The sequence below is a fragment of the Dromaius novaehollandiae genome, chromosome 2, assembly GCF_036370855.1.
Source record: "Dromaius novaehollandiae isolate bDroNov1 chromosome 2, bDroNov1.hap1, whole genome shotgun sequence".
Taxonomy (NCBI): Eukaryota; Metazoa; Chordata; class Aves; order Casuariiformes; family Dromaiidae; genus Dromaius; species Dromaius novaehollandiae.
The window spans coordinates 110,711,005-110,727,756 of NC_088099.1; the positions used below are offsets into that span (position 1 = coordinate 110,711,005).

The following is a 16,752-nucleotide window of genomic DNA, read 5'->3' on the forward strand; positions in this document are numbered from 1 at the left end:
GATGTTTGACCTACTCGTTACCTTAGAAAATGAAATGGAAAAAAAAAAAACACTTGTGATCTGAGTCACTGCCAAAGTTTAACTGTACTCAGCTATGGAAGTGAAAGTGAAGGTTTATGTATTAAAGATGGCATTGTCATTTGGACCTTATGATAGACCTTGCCATGAGTTGTCCAAGCTAAAATTTAGTGATTATTTTAATTTTTAAATATGTTATATGATAGTTCCAAATCTGGTATGCAAAATATTATGTTTCTCTTTTAATCCTTATTGAATGTAGTATTTATTTGGCTTACATTTGACTTTACGTACATACATTCCACTCCTGAACCTTGAAAACAACTATCGTTAATTGGCCAAGAAATTACCCAACAATGAAAGAAATTTACATTTCTCTCCCTTCCACCCCAAAAAGTTATTTTATGTGTAATGTAATTTATCTCTATCAGGCAATGATTTTAATTTCAGTAACTGATAATTCTGACATAAAAAAGTATAAACCACTTGAAATCTTTTTAATGTTGAAATTATTTGATCAGTCAGGATAGGGTCCTGGAAACATTTGATGAGGTGCCATAACCATATACAGCTACCATCCACATCATATCAGTTAGGAATACGACTTACTTTTATCCTATTCCTCTTTAAATATATTTAAATAGAATACCCTTCATTTTATAGTGCTAAAGTTGTAAACAGTATTATTAAATAGTTCCCGTTCTTAGTAGCCTACCTCTTTTTTTCTCACAAAATGACTTTAATTGGTTTTCATCTCACTGTATATTATCCAAAATCTTTCTTCTTGGTGTTATATACATGGGTTTTTTACTTGCTTGTTGCAATTTATGGAGTTTTTTATTGCCTTAGATACTCTGTTACATTCTGATTTATTACTATAATTCAATCAACACTACATACATTTGAAGTATTTAAGAAACTTTGGATTTCTTGCTCTGGGCTTTTCCACATATGTGTGTGTGTGTATGTATGCATATATATGTATGCATATGTATGTATGCATACATATATGCATATATATATGATAAATCTAGAGAATGCATATCCAAATTCCTGTCTTAAATCATCAGAAATGTTTCCATTATATGTGCACTGTAGATTGAAAAACACAGATGTCTACAGGACAGCTACAAAGGAAAGCCACAATAAAGAATTTACAGGAACATATATTTTCTACAACACACAGACTAAAATGGGTAAAGAATCCTGAGCAATATAATGCTGAAGAGTCAGAAATAGTTAAATTATCTGTATTTTACTGTAGCTGACGATTTCTGAGAATTGTAATCCTTGGTATTTACTATCTCCCCAGGATTATTCCAAAATAGTTAGTCTTCTGTGGAATCAGGATTTCACCTTTATTTGAAAAATGATTAAATTGAAGATAATATAGAATTGTTTTACAAAAAGGGGTTGCTTAAGACCTCAGGATACCTGTGAAGTGTGAATAACAGAAAATAGTGCATCTCACATTCAAACTGTAATATATTTCCCTCTTTGATTCAACTGGTCTGAAACGCAGGCTACATTTGATTTTTCAGAGATGATGGATAAACTGTAGATACATGTAGATACACTTCCAAGAGTTGAATCTTTAAATGAAAAAAAAATCATCACCAAAGCTTTCAAAAAAAGTTGAAATCATAAACAGCCTGCTAAGTGAAGGGTAAACTATTGTCATCCATCCTTTCAAATACATTTTCTGAAACAGTATCATTCTGAATAAATACTAAGCTTGCTAATATTAACTTTGATTTCTCTAGGCAAAAGTGGTCAGAACTGATAAAATGTGTTCATATTTGAGGGAAAAATTTCTGCCTAGCTATATGTGCAAACATTTACATTTACATTTATTTATATTTATATATTTATATTTATTTATATTAATATTTACATTTCTGTATGCCTTGCATTGTAGGTTGGCATTCTAGGGTGTGCACCCAAGCTTCCTCTTCTCAGGTTGATTTTCTGTTGTAAATGTCACTGAAATAAGTGAGTGAGAAGTAGCATCTCAAAGGATAAAAAGGATGTGTCCTTTTTCTTCCTTCCCCACCTAATTAGAAGTATCAGATTAATTTAGCATATTTTGAGGAGCTGTTAATAAGATGAATGTAGAATAAAATAATCACTTATTGAAATGGTGAAGCATCTATATAATATATCGAGAATATCTCAATTTTTTCACAAAAAGACATATTTTGTTCATTTATTTAATTATCCATTATTAATTACTTCAGTATCTTTAAAAAAGCCCTAATGGCTCTAAAAATAACTAGTTTAAAAAGAGAAAAAATACTGTAAATGAATGAAGAGATCCTTTTCTTGACACTATAAAGTCACTACAAGCTTCAGTAAAACTGCTTTTTTTATCTTGTGATGTGTGCTTTTATATTTCCAAGTACTGTGCCTAGGACAGTCTGTGTAAAATAACAATAGCAGCAAACGTTCAATTTAGTAAATGTGAAGGAGATTTTCTCAGTTGCAGCTGAAATAGTGATGCCATAGTATTGCCAGTTCAAATAAAACTGATAGAGGTTTTCTCTGCCATTTCCGTCTCCCAATACGGTTGTTACCAACTTTTTAGCATTATTGTTCTCATTGTTCTCATAAGTACATAGTTTGTAAAATAAAAATACTGAAGTTGTATCTTATTTAAAAAAAAAGAAAAGAAAGAAAAAAGAAATTCTGAAGCTTCTTCCCAGGGTGAAGTACTTTCAGGTGGAATTAATGGATTTCTTTACTATCAAACACCTGAAACCATTCACTGGGAGAGCCATTTTGAAGACTTCTTTATAACAATAGCTAAAATGCATTAAGTAAGATTCTATTAGCCAAAAAATGAAATATATATATATATATATTTGAATAGAATACTAGGACTGAAACCTTCAGAAATTGGGATAAATTTACACTCAATAGAAGTCCCTTAGAAAAAATGATGTATACATGGAGCCTGATTAGAGTCTAAGAATAAGGTTTGGCTAAAGGATTACATTTTATTTCTAAGGAACTTTTATCTGTTTCTATCTGTATCTATCTGACCAAAGATATTAGAAATGTATAGGAATATATTGCAAGCTCAAGGAATATATAAATTACATTGAAATCAAGCCTGGACAAGACTTCACTATTTCTAAAGAAAAGTTATTCTTTTCTCCCTGTAAAATTGCATCTTTAAATAAAATAATTGGTTTCTTAAGATTTGCATTCTAATTGAAGAAACTCAGTTTCACTTTTGAATTCAGATAATTCAGTGGTTTTAATGGGAGTTTGAAATTATAGATGTTTGCTTGTATTCAAGGCCATTTTTCGCCATAGTGTCAGAAGCCGTGACAAGAAACTACAAGTTCATTTCCACTGAGCTGCCAAAACCAGTTTTCAAAGCTGGTAATCTGATACTTTTGAGAAAGAAGATTCTCATTGACAAACGTTAACCAGAGCTGCTTAGGCATGCAGGTCAGCATAGTTGGATAAGGGGACCCTGGGACAGGAAGAAGGAGGAGAAGAATCTCTGAAACTGAGGCAAGTATACAAGAAGAAATTTTCTAGTTGATTTTGGATCCTAAAATACACATACTTTATAAAACAGTCATGCAACTGAAAAAATATGACACAATATTGTAATAAAAATAATTACAAGGTGAAATTACAATTTAAAAACCAAACATGAAGAATCAACCTTTCCCTAGTAATTGCCTTTTCTTACCATTCTAAAATACCTTGACTTGAATGTTAAATCAATAATAAAAACAAAATAATGAATAGGATAAAATTTTAGTTAAGTAGCTAACGCCCAGCTATTGCCAATTATGTTGATTATCATTTTAAGAGATTGGCATATTTTGTTTCTGTTCTGTGGTCAAAATGTTAATATCCAATCTCCTTATCTCTCCTGAAAACTTAATGAAAATAAATACTGAAGTATAATATGAAGCATTCCCAGCAGGATGGAGTAGAATAAAAGCTTCTTTTATACCTCTAAGAACGACAGATTAAAGTACATATATTTAAAGAACTACACATGAATTTTACAGGAAACTCATTGAGCTCCAACCAGGCTTTTCAATAATAAAAAAAAATATGGTTTAATAAAAAAACTTTGGAGAGAGAATCTGTATGGGTCATAGTGTCCAGATTTTATTCAAGGCACTTATTCCTTTTTTGCCCCCATTACTGCTTTCTCAAACTTCAAGCCAAAGTCCTCAAAGAATACTACAGTTTATAAATTTGCTTTAGTTCTAAAGATACAGAAAACTTAAATAATTGAGCCTAGAAAGCTCTTCAACCGAAAAGCTTGTGTTGACTTTAAAGTAGACACCCTACAGGCAGCACTGACTGTACTGACCATTTTTCTTTGAGTATAATGACACAGATAGGGTGCACACTTATTTGTTGAAACTTTCATTTAGCTGCCTTAATCTGGAGTCAATCCTTCTTTCCAAGTCTTAGACCCATGAAATATGTAGCAAAACATCCTCAGTCTAATTTTCCATCTCTAACCCTCTCCTCGCTCTTGATAGTGTAGCGATATGTATGGCTAAAAGAATGTGCATTATTTGCACTTAAAATCAACTAGTTTCTGATTGGGGTCATCCTGCCGATTTCGGCAATGCTCTGTAGTTCTCTGTTTTTAGCTTTCTTCACATCCATCTTCATATATTCTGAACTATAACTTTAATCCTGTCATTAAATAGTGTAAAGAGTGCTTCCTTACAGTAGTAGATGGTAGGTTACTGGTCCCACCTAAAACTGGCCTTTGCAGCAAACAGTTATAGACCAAGAGAAACCAAGTTCCCAAATCTTTATTCTAACCCTAAATTAAATGACAGGCAGAGAAGGTAGGTTACCTGAGGTAAAAGGTCTGAGGAGCCCAGTTCACACTTCGCAGTGTGTCAGATTAGAAGACACTAGTGGCTCATCTGGCACGCTTGCACATGCATGAGTGTGACTACACAACGTCTGCAAGGATGGTGCTGCAGGGATCTTCAGGGGGAGCTGAGCTTGGACCACTTTGGCTCCCTGCTGGCTTTCTGAAGGGACCATTCTGAGGCAGGTTGGACCATGTATTGCCTGGTATTGGAGGGAGCTTGTTGGACTGCTCCAAAAGAGAGTCCAGGAGTACATATTTTCGCTGTGGATGCTCTGGGACCAGGGCTGTGGAGCAAAGCAAGAAATAACCTACTTGACAGTTTAGAAATAGCTACAAAGCAATTCAGGTGGAACGAGGATTTTTGCCCTTACTAGTGATTCAGATTCTAGCCTTCCTTATACCTTCTGCAATGCAAGAAATGTAGGTAAGGTGCCAACAAGAAGTATGAAGTTATACAATTAATCCACAATAAAGTATTATGCATTAATTAAATATTTTTGTACTTGAACATTTTGCATTATCGAAACAAATATCTGACTATTCTCCATAATGAATATATTTCTTTATAACTTTTCCCCCTCCCCTTTCATTTCTGATGCTGAATATCTCATAATTTCAGCCTTCTAGGGGCTTTACTTTATTCAGTGAACTCTGTGATATGATTGCTATTACCTTACAGATATCTTACATTTTCAATTCTGAAATAAATTCTTTTTGCTCCTAGAAGTTTATTGTTTTTTGGCTCATAGTTTAGTTTATTAACTTTCTTTCACTAACTCTGTAGCTAGCAAGAATAGTGGGCTATTGCAAGTATCAAATGGCAAGCTGTTAGCATCCTTCTCCTAATTACATGTATAAGAAATTTATATAATGAAACCACATATAAATACTTAAAAACATTTACAGTTGGACCAAAACAACTTCATACCCCAAAACTAACAAGAAGAAACTAAAATTATATCTAGAAAGCATCTGGCTGTACCTATTAAATGTAGCATACCTAACATGCAAACTCTTATTCACAGATTCCTTTAAGAGATCTACTCATAACTGAACTTATTAAGAAAATATAGTTAGCATGTAGAAGAAAACGAGCACATGAGCTGGAAGGATCCATGCGCAATACCACAAGCAAAAATACCCACGTTTTTGAACAGTTAGTTTGGATAACATCTTTGTGATACTAAAACAAATTTGGTTAGCCCTAATTTCACAAAGCATTTAGGTGTGTGCTTAGGTCTAAATTAAATTACTTAATTAGAATGTAGGAAAATATTTATCTTTTTCTGATGAATGATGAGTTTAATATCTAATTTTGTAATTTCCATGATTATAAAAAGTGGAATATAAGCTCTTGAAGCCACAGGGGAGGGAGGAAACCACAGATTAAGCTCAAACTGTGGTTGATAGGATAGCCCTCTTTTATGCTGCAAAGCCTTTTTTGTGTTATAGTATAGGTTACTAAGAAAGGAAGAGGGTGCTTCCTCTTCCCTTATCCTCCCTCTCTTCTTCTTTTGAAGCAGTATCCTGCATTCTCTCATTAAAAAAGTGATATAAAACCTGGAGGTTTTTTTCATATGAGATGTTCATTAAACAGTTTCATGAGGAAAACAAAAGTATTTTTTTAATGATTTCAGCTGGTTTATTTCTCTTCCACTAAGAAATCTTAGGAGATTCTTTTCCTCTTATTTTTCGGCTTTTTATGCATTTTACCGAAAAAAATACTATTTATGATACTTGGCTGAAAAAAGAAAAGTCTGTAATAATCTTTAACTAAATAGAATTATAGTTCTGTGTTCTAACTACATATTGTATCTTCCATATTTAATTCCTATCAGAAGTTTATAATTTGCCATTTCCAGTGCTTATATTTCTCTTCTTGTGGTTAACAGTACATCAGTTTTGTGATGTTAGGATATGCTGAGGGTAACTTAAGTAAAAGTGAAATACTTGCAACCATGTACCAATGAATAAAATATGTACTCATATGGCTGCCTATAATATATGACAAATGATGATTGCATGTTTCTGGGTTTGAGGCTTTTTTGGTACTTTTTTGGTTTAAAGAGTTCAAAGCCAGGGGGATCCTCCTCCCGCAAAAAAAAAAAAAAAAAAAAAAAAAAAAGATGGATGATTAATGGAAACCGTCATGTTTGTTAGTTCCTGCAAGTTGTTATTTCAAATGTTCAAATAACTATATAATTTTTTTTACAAGGAATAATTTTAGATTACAATATTCTTATACAGTATATCAAATTGACAGCTTGAATTTGTTTATGCATTGATCTGTTTCTGATTATTCTGGTCTCTCTTTAAATAACAACTCAATATACCCAGTGATAACTTTCATCCATGGCTGCAAAGCCAGCAATATGTCAGAACAATAGTCTATTAAAATACACCAATCATTAAAATTCAAGGGAATTTCCCATCTATTTTACACGCATTTGTAAGCATGATTTTTATCAAAGTGTCATGATTCATTCAATAAGTGAATAACTATTACAGGGCATGCATAGTTTGTGATTAAAAATGACAGACAGGGCAGCATATATCATTGAATATTGACTTTGTGTGATTCTGAAATAGATGTGCTGAGGATTTCAAAATAGTCTATTAATAATAAAGGATTTCTTTCCCCCATGGTAGAACCACAGGAAAGTAGGAGACAGGGAAGGTCAATGTGACATTGATAATCATTGTAAGTTGATGTCTGCTGAAATCTAATACAACACAATGCTGAGATTAAATAAAAATTCTTGATTTAGAAACCTTGTACAGAGGTTGAGGGGAATGATGATTACAGACTTTATCTCTTAGTAAAGAAGTCTGTTTGACATGTTTGATATTCACAACTGAAATCTATAAGATGATGTAGACCCTTCTACGTTAGTAGAAAGCTAAAAAATGGGGGAAAAAAAGAAAAAGGATATCTACAATTACACACACTGTGAGTAATAATTAGGAAAGAAATCCATTTGCTTGCCCTTTTTTCTTACTTGTAAAAGATTTTTTTTTCTTTTAGGAAGAGAAAAAAAGACCTCCTAATCTTTAAAAAAGTGTTACAAGAGACTCCAGTATACAGTATGTTGCTATCTACCAAAATTAAAATGTTTAGCTAGACCTTGGCAAGAGATATCATATAATCAAGAAAATTGTATTCTGATTCTTTTGAAATTGGTAGATTTGCATTTGCTTTGCTTTGTGTTTGCTAGCCCTAGTTTGATCAAGTGCTTCTACTATTAATCCATTTAGATTAGCCATATGAAAGTTTTAGAAAAACTGATTACTTCATCCATAGGGTTTTTTTTCTTTTTTTTTTTTATATATCTTATTATAAAAAAAGCAAGTAGACACACTGGAGCTAGTGGTTTCAGGATGAAATTGCCCACAGATTGAAATCAAAACACCTATAAGGGTGCAGTGCATGAGCTGTAGAATAGATAAGGAAATGAAGGATAAAAGCATAGCTTGCAGTGAGTAATATTGGTTAGATGTTGTCTACATAGCACAGAACATATCTATCAAAGATGCTTCAAAAGCCAGAATAGGATTGTTGTCCTTCACAGTACTCTAAACTGTCTAAAATACCCAAGCAGCCCATTTCCCAGTAGAGGAAATTACCTTAGGCATTTGTTATTTAAGTGTCTGCTTACTACTTCAGTATTCTGATTCTTTGTTCTTTTGACTATGCTCTAAATCAGATCAGTTGAATGAACTGGATTGGAGGAAGCAAACAAAAAAGCATCCTGCCACTGACACATTCAGTCAGGACTCAGGCACTTCTTTGCTGGCTTGATCTGGCAGTGTAGACCAGCCTTTATTAGCTGTTTAGATGAATGTTGAGAATGCATTGTTTTTTCCAAGTATGTTTTTGGTTCTCCAAAACTTTTTCTTTGGGTACTTTTGAAATCAGTTCTCCTTTTATTTCGTATAAAAGCAGCAGACATTCCTTTGTAGCCAGATAGGATTAGAGTGAAAAGTTCCTTTTTGATAGTGGATTTTGGTTTTGTAGTAAAGTTTATTTTATTAGGTGTGAAAGGTATTTAGTTTATCAGTTTTATATGGAATGGATAGATACAGATAAATCGGTAATGTTGTCATTTTCTAAAGATAATGCTGTTTTTCATCCTAAGCAGATACATGCAGTTATTTAAAGATTTCTACTATTTTATTATTTTATTGTCCACTTAGAGCTTAATTCATTATTTAGTGAATAACTAAGCAAGGCATTAATTATATTTAAGGCAAGTTATAACTGTCAATCAATCTGCAGTCTTTTCCACCTCTAGAAGATCATATATTCAGAATCTGTTAGTGACATTTTCCCATATTTATCTGAAATAGTTAGGTTAATTTGAAATTAATTTGCAAACAAGCAATTCTGACTGCCATGCTACTGAAAAAGAAAAGAATAAATTCTTAGTATTATAAAAAATATAAATAGTAATATCCCTCATTTTCTGTTTCTAATACTACTTTCATTAGTAGTATTAAATTTGCGCTAAGTGTCATGTCTTTTGACACAGTAATACGGAAGGATATTAGCTAATGAAGTTCCTCTAATGGCAATTAATTTTTCATAGTCAAGAGTTCGAGGCCTCTTTGTTGACAGGAGAGATTTCTCTTGATGTTACTTGGGGACATAGCTGCCTTTTTGGTAATAACAGTATCAATATTTTGTGAATAATATGTTTTCCCTTTTTAGAATCAAGCGATGATATCCATTTCTTTGATATATTTTATTTCTGTTTCCTTTTTGTAAACTCTATGACATATGGATGTAAATAATGCAGAAGCCATTGTATATAAACATAAAATGCTTCATAAAATATAAATTCATATAAATGCTTCATAAACATTATGTTTTAGGTTTCATTTTGCTTTTTCATGGGAGTGATTTTTTTTGTTTGTTTTTCAAGATCTAGAATTATATCCATTTAAAAACTTCTGAGCTTTCCCCTGATTGCTGAATGGCTCCTATTGCTGACCTATGCGGGACAAACTTTGTCTTCTATGTTAAAATTTCCACTCGCAAGCTGAAATGCTTGTCAAAAAATAAGGATCTTGAAGCTGGGCTCTGTGCAGTTTATTTTCTTTCAGATAGTTGCCATTGTGAATTTTTCAGGAAAAGTGAGTAAGTTCTTATTGGAGTTATTAAATATTTATAACAGAATCCAAAGTATACCATCAGCCGAAAGTACCCTAGGTGTGTCTAAGAACACAGTTAAAACAAAGCCACTGTCCTACTTGTCTTTTTAAAGTAATACATTTTAGAGGGTCTTTAAGCATGCGTTTTCGTAATGATTTTGCTCTTCCTCAGGAGTCCTAATGAAAGTGGCTGCAAAACTTTTGAAATATTGCTTAGCTTCTCTCTTTAAAATCATGTGTAACTTTGTGTAACATTTTAATGGTCTCCAAACCTCTTATATGGCACAGCTGAGAATGACAAGTTTCTCTAAGGAGATTGCTAATTCAATGTGATAGCGCTATCCATCCAGAAGCAAACGAAGCTGACATGGTGATCATCAGCTGAAAGATCAGACGCTCAGCTTGTTGACATTCTTGTTCCAGCGGCTGAGGGAAGGAGTAAGCAAAAAAAAGCTCTGAACCTGCTATAATCACCGGTTTGAGGTGCAAAAAGCAAGAAAAAGAGGCTGGAAATGAGAACATCAGTGATTTGCATTGGCAGTATGGGGAAGAGTTGTCAAGAAAAGCTTGGCACTAACTGCCTCCAGGAATAGCCTGGGCCATCGTGCCTCCAGTGCTGTAATTCTGGCAGCAGCAGCGTTGCCTTAGGCAGCAAGTGTGCCTTCTCCGCTTCTCAGCAGAACATTTTGAAAGATAGTCAGCCAGGAGTGAGACAAACATGAAGAAGACTGCAAACTACTGCAAGAGGCTAGTGTGCAGCTTGGTTTGCTACTGCCAGATCTAAACAAAGCTGCTTGTAGGAGTGTGAGGTTTAAGGGAGGATGTTAATGGTATAGTTGGGACTGATGAGAAAAACCTCCCTAAAAAGAAATACAGGTGAATGGTTAGTCAACAGAAAATTGTTGTTTAGTCTTGATTCACTGATTAATTGCCTTTCAATTAATGATATGGTCTTGCATGCCTTTTATGAGGCTCAGTAAAACTGCAGTGGTCTTGAATGTGATTATGTTCTTCAATAGTCAAAAAAGAAAGGGAAGGAAAAAAATTAGGGATCCATTATCTTCCCAGCATTTATGTTAAAACGATTAGTTCTTAAAGATAAAACAGAGATTGCTAGCAGGAAACCAGAAAGGAAACATTCTGGGAATTTCTATCTTGAAACTGGTGTCACCAGGCAGGACATTCTCCAGACGTTGTCAATGATCCCTTTGATCAGAGCCTCATATACCACAGTAAATGATATCCAAACTATGAAGTTTCGGAAGATCTGTATAACTTTTTCAGGGCAAGGATTTTTTTGTGCTATCGGTTATACTGTATCTGAGATTCCTAACCTATCTCCAGCTGCGCTGATAGTGCACAGAAAAGCTTCATGTGGAATCATAATTTCAGGGATTAATGGGAAGCCCTGGAAGTCTGAATGCTCTGTATCAAGCAGGTAAACATTGCTATAAATGTAACTTTTATGAGCATTTAGCTGATCATCAAAGAATAGGTCATTTACCATGGAAAGAATGATTATTGCATTGTTATTGATGCACTGTGAATTAAATTTAAGCTTTAGGCACTATATCAAGTATCAGCAAGGAATATCTGCTGATATCAACCAATGTATTACATTGTATGTTGATATCCATGTAGGAAATGAAAATAGAAAATGAAAATTACATTGGAAAAAACAGTTTTTGGCACCGTGTGGTTAAAACAAGATACATGAAGTTAATGCAGGTCTGTAACATTTAATCTATGTAGGTGAGTTTTATGTCTTCATTTTAAAGAAAGCATTACTACTAATCAAAACAAGCAGTGATTTGTTTTATATGGTAAGCTTACATTTACATGGCAAGGAATATAAGATTTTTTTAATTGGGATAAGTAGGGAAAATTATCTCCCTATCTTTTGGGAAAGCACAAATTCTAGAAGCATCTTAGTTCTACTGGCAAGCAGCATAAACCATAAGCTGAAAACTGGAATGAGCTTATAAAAATCAACAAAAATCAACAAAAAAAACCTTCCAGTTAAAAGGTACTATGAAAATTTAAGAGTGTACTACTATCAAGAGAGGCCAAAGCTGAAACAGTATAATAGCAAAAAATAAGGTCTTCTGCAATTTCTATCTCATTCTCTAACACCAAGAGAAGAGTAAAAAAAAATCAAATCTACCCTGGACTAAATTTGATAGGGACAGTGCAATGACCTTAAAAATATCATGGTGGTATTGATATATATACATAGATAAATATATAGATAGATATAGATATATAGATATATATATAGAGAGAGAGATATGTGTGTATATATATATATTTTCTTTTATTCTCATCCTCTCACCTCTTGGGCCCATTACTTCTCTGCCTATTCCCATGAGCATTCATGCATGTACAGTCTCTCTCACTCTCACCCTAGCCCCTTAACAATTTCCAGGTAAGAAAAAACAAACAGAATATATTCAGGAGCTTGATAATCTGCTGTGCATGCAAATACAATGATGTTGTGATTCTACTGTTAATAATGGTAGCATTTTTCTGAGCTATCTTTGGAAAAGCTGCTGCATAAGTACAACTTGTAGTTATTTAGCAGCGTCCTATGTATACGTTATCTCAAGGTTTGTTAGCTGTAGCTTGTAATTTCTATTACGTAAATTGCATATTTGATGCAATTTTACTGAATTTTGAATTGGTACTGATTCAGGGCATCATCTGAAAAGGTTTTTAAGCAAAAGTTTATACACTTCCTGAGGGTAAGACAGTTCAATACAATGAGTACTTAGAGCAATGAACACACATATGACATCTTTGTTTGCTCCTAAATAGAATTTCCATTACTGTGCTGTTCAGCTGCATTAAAATGGATTAGAGGCAATATAAAAACAAGCTGCATTCCATGAGACATTGAATTATTGTGTTGACCTGGAAGGTAGAGCAGCTGATTTTATATTGGGACTTGCTATTAGAAACGAATGTATTAACAATAAAAACTAGTCTTTCAAATGCCTGATGCGTCTCCAGGAAATGACTGAGAATTTGCAGCCAGTGAGAAAAGAAATGTAGTGACTTTATTGTGAAGAAAAAAATAAAAGCAGTTAACAGAAAAAAAGTGTAATTCATATGTAGTTCAGAAGGCATCATTTCTCAATGTTTTCAGGAGGTAGTTGTTAATAACTATGGAAGACTGAGTAGGAGCTTAGAACTAAGATGAATCTAGCATGATCATAGGACAGATCATCCATGACGTGTTTAGAGGAAGAGCATGTGAACTGGGTGTCTTCACAGATGCCAATGCCTCCCTGTAAATTGGCCAAGTGCTTATATTGGAAGGTTCTAGGGCCGTTACACCCTACTGAAAAGATGCTTTTACAGGCCCACGTGTCTTTTTGTTTCCCTTCCACAGCCAGGGAAATCTCAGTCAGTCTCTATACTGATTTTCTTAGTTTAGTAGATATTCATGATTTGAATCTCATGGGGTTTAGTTGCTGCATTATTCTGCTTAGGCCTTCCCATCTGTGATGTCTGATTTGTTGAATCCTCTTCAGACTTTCTGTCTCAGGACTAGTAGACTACATTCTTGTATAACTCAGATCATTAAATATTATACATTTTCCCTGGTGTTCAGCCCAACTAGTGGGCAATGAAATCATATGTTCCAGAAAGATATCAGTCTTGCTTTGAAGCAGCTTTGCTTTAAAAAATTGAAACCATAGTACTTCCCCAGAAGGATCTTTTTTTTTGTAAAGATAATCACTCCATTAAAAAAAATAATATAATATAATATAATCACTCAATTTAAAAAAAATGTACATTTATTTCCTATTTGAATTTGTCTAGTTTTCGCTTCCAGCATTGGTTCTTGTTATGTCTTATTCTGCTAGATTTCTACGGTTTGGTATTTTTTCCTCATGAAGTTTCAATGAAGTCACCTCTCCCTCTTTTTTTTCATAAACTAAGTCTACTGAGCTCTACTGAAAAGAAAGAAAAAAAAAAACTTAAGGCTGGTACATTCAAGCTGATGTATATCAATCCAAAATCAAATTTGATGCTACAAGAAATCTAAAACAGCTTCTTCTAATACGAAATGTCAAGCTACCTTATCAGTTCTGCTTCTAATTTGACAAATAGCAAAGTACAATGGGATGTCCTCTAGAAATCACTTTTCCATACACGATCACAAGTGAATGGGCTTAATACTGAACTTCAACACTGGGAATTTAATTTTCTGACTTTCATGTATTTAATTTCCAAAACAATTATGGTTGGTTCTACACATCTTTTTGCATATATCCTTTCATTCTAGTACTAAAGGATAAATTTTATACCAAAATATAAACAAATCCATGTGGGCCGGAATGGGTACCAAAAAAAAAGGGGGGGGGAGGGGGGAGGGGGGGAGGTCAGATGTGTGGGGGGGATTACAGTTCTTCTTGCAGATTCAGAAATGCTCTAAGATAATGTTTCTGAAACTGAAGTAACTGAATGTTTGAGCATTCAGGTAACATACAGTGATATAAACAAGACATTTTCCAGAGGTGGTTGCAGTCACAGCATAAATAATGATATGGAAGGAATGGATACTATCACGGTCAGGCAGATACTACTGTGGTCAGGTGAATGCTTTGTTGTGTTATTGAAGGTAAGACAGTAATGTTTAGGGCCCTTGTTCTTATAACTCCTTGCCTCCATTGCCTACCAGAAAGCAGAAGGATGTTAGCCTCACCACTGATTTTGTCACTAGTTCTGCAGCTATTTATGGATATATTCAGCTGCTTCTTAACTCTAGAATCCTATATATGGTTAAGAGTATTTCTGATGTTTCACCATTACAAAATAACAGTGCATTTTTTTGCATGTCATTAAGTCATCATTTAATAACGATTCCACATTATTTTTTTTCTTTTTTTTAGTTATGGTATTTGTGATGACAAAAGAAGCCAGACCTAAATATTCTAATTTATAATTTAAATCATGAATCTTACACAATTGCTACATCCAGCACATGCTTTGGAAACAAATGAGGCAAAATTTGTCCAGAAAGAAAATGGCACTTGTTACGGTTGTCAGCTAGGAATTGAATGGATAGAGTAGATCTTGGAAATGCTGAAAATGTTATACCTACAGGCAGAGTGCAGGCCACCTACATACTGTGGCAAATTCAGCTGGCTCATTTTAAACTTCTTTAGTGCTCTGGGGAAACTGGTGAGAATATGTCTTTTGGAATGGTTGTAATAGTTATTTAATTGGGGCAGGCAGATTCCAAGTGACTCGCAATGGGAACTGATTATATTTCTCATTGGGCATGGATATAATTTTTACAGTAACATCACAGGAAGCACTGATTACAAAGTCTCAAGTCCCTTTTCTTTGATGTAAAATCAAGTAGTTATAAATAGTGCTATTTTTGAAGGTGAGATTTCATGGACTGAATTGTCTAGGGGACAACTATTTTTACAATTTTTATTTTACTATGGCATATGCTTAATCCTATTATGTCTTTAATCAGTGTTTTTATTGTAACTGACAATTAGAAAGCACAGTTTATAGTTTACAATTGTGTGTCTTATTAAAAATGTAATGCAAACTTAATCTTTCACTCTTTGCAAATTCAGAGATTCCACTTAGTTCTCTGCAACTGGGGGAAGGCCAAGGGATTTTGTAAGGACAAGTCATGCATCCTGACACTGGGACACAGACTTTCTGTGGGTTTTGGATTTTCAGCGTGTTTTGTTTTGAAGTGAAAGACTTGTTGTGAACAGGACTGCGTGACCCCTCTCATGGCCCTTCATAACATTTAACAGATTCAGATCAGGAATCTCTAAATACACATTACCAGGCAGGTGCTCCGAATCTTTTCACTCTCAAATCCCTACAAGACTCCAGCCCTTTCTGCCTTAGAAGGGCACTTTCCAAGGAAGCGCATGGGATGTGCCCCTTCTGTGGACTCTTGCCAAGCACTTCACTTAAATGGGGTGGGAGAAGACTGCTCTCAGGGCACTTCTCTATCTGATGTCTTTCATTTGTCTTTTGTTAATAAATCAGGCTATTTTCCATGTTTGTTTTCTGGTTGCTTTGGGTTTTGCTTTGCAGCTTGTATGGGCTATCATGGAACAGGACTTTTTGCAATACCCATTTATATGTTTTAAAATATAGTACAGTTTTTCTTCATTGTATCTTGCATTGGTCTGTGGCTTAAGTGAAAGCTGTATTTCTTAAAAGGAATGGGAAAAAAACCTTCCTAAAAATGGCTGGCTTATGGATTTATTTTTGCTGTCCTCAGCGCAGAAGGCACAGATTATTAAGCTTTGCTCTGGCTTGTGCTCTCCAATTGATATGATTGTGTTGAGTTTAAAATTCCTTCCTGTGAACTCTGGTAATGCTTGTTGCTGCCACTGGCATAGAGTTTAGATCAGATATATTATTACTTCATTTTGTCATATCACTTCATGTATTACTTTTTTCCCAAAACTGAGTTCGAGTAACACTCTGAAGGTGAAATCCTATTGAAGTCAATAGGATCCTAATTTCAATGAGGCTTGAGATTTCTTCCCTGTGTATTGATATGTAGTATGATGTTTTATGATATTTTTCCCTAGACACATTAATATTTTTTTATTATTATTATTTTTATTTGTTTTCAGTTTGGTTTTAAAACTGTCCTTTCTGCTAAGTAGCTGTGTAGGGATTCTGCATGTCATTTTTTGATCTAGTATACATGATTTACA

At 33.9% G+C, this 16,752-nt stretch overlaps 1 long non-coding RNA gene across 4 annotated transcripts in view; it reads left to right on the plus strand.

Annotated features, from left to right (window-relative positions):
• The window catches only part of LOC112992337 (uncharacterized), a 221,599-nt gene that overhangs the window by 163,961 nt on the left and 40,886 nt on the right, over positions 1 to 16,752 (plus strand). The gene's annotated exons all lie outside the window — the stretch shown is intronic.